This window comes from Euprymna scolopes, chromosome 17, assembly GCF_053919585.1.
Source record: "Euprymna scolopes isolate OS-2025 chromosome 17, ASM5391958v1, whole genome shotgun sequence".
Taxonomy (NCBI): Eukaryota; Metazoa; Mollusca; class Cephalopoda; order Sepiida; family Sepiolidae; genus Euprymna; species Euprymna scolopes.
Window position 1 is genome coordinate 116,482,892 of NC_136498.1, and position 5,663 is coordinate 116,488,554.

Sequence of the window (5,663 nt, forward strand, 5' to 3'; positions counted from 1 at the left end):
TTTTTTGTATTTTCTCCCTGTTATACAGGATTACTGCAGTATACTAGAGAAAGGCAAACATATATAATATTTCAATAAAAAAAAATCAAAAGCTAGTCTTTAATACTTACGCAATCATCAGTGTAGGAAGTGATTATTACTGCAGATCGGAGGATTAAGACGAAGTCACAAAGCCACCTTTTCAATTCGGCATTAAACACATAGGCCACCAAGAATTATCACAGGAATCAGAAAGATAATTTTCTATTCGTAATAAAGATGCTAGTGGATCAATATAGAAAGCTTAACGAAAACTCCTACACAGTAAAACAGCGCTACAATTTATCGCCTTCAATAAGTAACGTCTAGTATTAAAAGATTTAATTCATATTTAGACACAGATTAGCTAAATTACTATATAATATATATATATTACTATATAATATATATATAATTAATATATATAATTATTAATATTTATAATAATTAATACATAAAATAGTTAATATATATATAATTAATATTTATAATAATTAATGCATATAATAATTAATACATATAATAATGAATACATATAATAATTATTGTATAGAATAATTTATAATAATTAATATTTATAATAATTAATATTTATAATAATTAATATATATAATATTAATACAAATAATAATTGATATATATAATAATTACTATTTATATTAAATAATACATATAATAATTAATACATATAATAATTATTTTGTAGAATAATTTACATGTATAATAATTAATATAAATAATAATTAATATATATAATGTTAATAAAAATAATAATTAATACATATGATAATTAATATATTTAATAATTAATATATATAATAATTACTACATATAATAATTAATATATATATATTTATAATTTATATGTAATAATTAATATATATATATATATATATATATATATATATATATATATATATATATATATATATATATATATATATAATTAATATGTGCCCGCCAGTCGGTTTGCCTCCAACTCCACACTGAAACCTGCTAACTACCCCTTTCCCTGACTGTCCTTTGCGGACAGATGCCACGCTAGACGATCTGAAAATCACCCCTTCTCAGGTGCATCCTATCATAAAAAAAAAAACTTGACATTTTAAAAGCGTGTGGACCTGGTCTCATTCCGGCTGTGCTATTAAAAAATGCTTCGCCGAAGTAGCTCCAGTTCTTTCAAAACTTTATAACAAATGCCTTAATGAATCTTGCTTTCCGGACTGCTGGAAAACTGCTTCTGTGGTACCAGCTTTTAAAAATTCCGACGAAAGAACCGATCCATCAAATTATCACCCCATTAGCCTCCTCCCACTTTTCGCCAAAATATCTGAGTGTAATTAATCAAGCTCTAGTCCAGCACCTTACAGATGCAAAACTTCTGCCCGACCAACAATATTGATTTAGGCAAGCCCCTTCCACAGCAGATATCCTAACTGTAATCTCTGAACGTATATACCATTCACTGGACAAAGCAGGGGTGGGTATAGCGGTAGCTCTAGATATATTTAAGGCTTTTGACAGGGTATGGCATGAAGATCTTCTCAGGACGAATACTTAACAAATCCTTCTTAGATAAGAAAAACATTCAGGTTGTCCCCGACGGTTGTACATCCAAACAATATGACATAAATGCGGGGGTGCCTCAAGGGTCTATCCTTGGAACTTTGTTATTCTTAATATTCATAAATGACCACCCCGACAAAATTGCCTCTGAAATGCGTATATATGCTGATGACACCACGCTCTATAACAGGCACGGCAGGAAAACAAATGAATACATATCTAAAGAAATGGCAGAAACACAATCTGTAGTGGAATGGGGACAAAAATGGATGGTCACATTCAATGCTACCAAGACTAAACTTGTTTCCTTCAATAATTGCAAGAAACTTTCTTTACCACCAATAGCAATGGCCAAAGATTCATTATCTGAAAGTACTTCTTTTAAACTCATCGACCTAACGTTCACAGGAAACATGAGTTTGAACAATTACATTGAGAACATTGCCAGGACCGCTGCGAGGAAGGTAGGCTCTCTCTACCGTGCTAGAAAGCTACTAACGCCCAAACGTATCATGTACTTCTATAAGGCCACCATTCTCCCATTGTTGTCATATTTGGGCTGGTGCATCTCCTACGAGTCTCTCGCTCCTAGACAAGGTCCAAAAGAGAGTCTCCAACTTGATAAGTCCTGAACTGTCATCTAAGCTTCAGCCTCTGTCCCACTGACGAAATTTTGCTTCCTTCTGCTTGTTCTACAAGTACTTGTAGCCCACGAAATTAATACCCTCGACAAATCCGATAAGCAGCTAAATCCCACCTCCACACAGTAGAGATCCCTAGATGTAAGAGAACTTTCTATTTCAGTAGTTTCTTCCCCAGAACCGCTAGACTTTGGAATTCCATTCCGGGTCCCTGCTTCCCCAACTGTACTGACATGCAAAAGTTCAAGTGTAAGGTGAACAAACATCTTGCTGCCCAAGACCCCACAATTTATCCCCCCCCGGTAGCTTATGTGCCTGATAGTAGCCCCCTACACTTACACCAAACCTGCAATATGCCTTGTTAGCGTGAAAATATAATAAGAAAAATATAATAATTAAAATATACAATAATTAAAATATATAATAATTAATATATAAAAAGTATTTAACATATGTAATAATAAATATATATAATACTATATATAATAATTAATATATAACATAATTAAAATATATAATGATTGGTATTTATACAATAATATATATAATAATTAATATGTATAATTATTAATATATATAACAATAAAATATATAATAAGTAATATATATAAAAATTAACAGATATAATTATTAATATATATAGAAATTAATATATAATTATTAAAATATAAAATAATGAATATATCTAATAATTAATATATCTAATAATTAATATATATAATAATTAATACATAAGGGTTCATATGATAATAAGAATATATAATAGTGATATATACAATCACTAAAATATATATAATTAAAATATAAAATAATTAATATATGTAATAATTAAAATATATAATAATTAATATATATATATAGTTATATATATATATAATGATTATATATATTAATTGATACATATAATAATTAATGCATTTGATAATTAATGCATATAACAATTAAAATATATAATAATTAATACATATAATAATTATTATATATAAAATTAAAATATATATTAATTTATATGTATAAAATTTATATATTAATAATTATATATATATAAGGATTTATGTATATAATACTTAATATATATGATAATTAATATTAATTAAAAGTAATAAACATAAAATTTATATATATATAATAAGTATATAACAATTAATGCATATAATAATATCGTTAATAATTACTACATATAATAATAAAGATATATATAAACAATATTAAAAAAAGATTAATAGAAATAGTAATTAATATATATATATATAATTAATATATAATAATAATTACATATAATAATTAATATATATATTATATTTTAAATATATAAGCATTCATATATTTAATAATTACATATGATAATTAAAATATATAATAAATAATATGTAATAAAATTAATATATATAATAATTAATACATATAATCATTAATATGCATAATACCTAATATATATATATATATATAATAAATACATATATCTTAATATATTTTAAAATTAATACGTATAACAATTCATATAATATTAATATACATAATAATGTATATATAATAATAAATACATGTAAAATTTAATACATCTAAAATAATTAATGTATGTAACAATTAGTATATATTATAATTAAAATATATAATAATTAATATAATAATTTTTATGTATAATGATAAATATATAATAATTAGTATATATAATAATTAATATATATATAAATTTATACATATAATAATTAATAAATATGCATAGTATAATAAAAATGTATAATAATTAATCTAATAATTAATATATACAAAGAGTGATTGCAATTATAATTAATATATAAAATAATTATTATATATAATTGTTAATCGTTAGTATATATAATAATATATAATAATAATAAAAGTATATAATAAATAATACATTTATTAATATAACTATATAAAAATATATATAATAATTGATATATATTATAATTAATCTATATAATAATTTATATATATAATAATTAATATATGTATAATAACTAATATACATAAGTTTCTATCTATAGCAATAAATACATATAATAATTAATGGATAATAATTAAATTATATAATAATAAAATATAAAATAATTAATATATATTACAATTTATATATATAATAATTAATTAAGATATATAAAAATTAGCATATATTAAAATAAATATATATAAAAATTAATATATATAACAATTAATATATACAAAAATTAATATATATGAAAATTAATAAATGTAAAAATTAATATATATATATAAATTAATATATATATAAATTAATACATATAACAATTAATATATATGAAAATTAATATATATAAAATTAATAAATACAACAATTTATATATATATAATAATTTATATATATAACAATTAATATATATACCAATTAATATTTATATATAATACTAAATATATATAATAATTAAAATATATAACAATTAATATATACAATAATTAATATATATGTAACAATTTATATATATATATAACAATTAATATATATAACAATTAATATATATATAATAATTAATATATATAATAATTAATATATATATAACAACTAATATATATAACACTTAATATATATAACAATTAATATATATAACAATTAATATATATAGCAATTAATATATATAAAAATTAATATATATATATAATTATATATAAGAATTGATATATATATAACAATTAATATATATAACAATTAATATATATAACAAATAATATATATAATAATTAATATATATAATTATTAATATATATAATAATTAATATGTATAACAATTAATATGTATAACAGTTAATATATATAACAAATAATATATATAAGAATTAATATATATAACAATTAATATATATAATAATTAATATGTATAACAATTAATATGTATAACAGTTAATATATATAACAATTAATATATATAACAATTAATATATATAGCTATTAATGTATATAATAATTAATATATATATAACAATTAATATATATATAACTATTAATATATATATATAACAATTAATATATATAACAATTAATATATATATAACAATTAATATATATAATAATTAATATGTATAACAATTAATATGTATAACAATTATATATATAACTATTAATATATATATAATAATTAATATATATAATAATTAATATATATAACAATTAATATATATAAAAATTAATATATATAACAATTAATATATATAATAATTAATATGTATAACAATTAATATATATAACAATTAATATATGTAATAATTAATATATATAATTATCAATATATGTAACAATTAATATATATAACAATTAATATATATAATAATTAATATATATAATAATTAATATATATAATAATTAAGAAATATATAATCATTCAATAAATTACAAAACAAGATTGCACTCATTTCACTTCATTGAATTTTCAATTACATATCCACATTTGTTATTGTAAC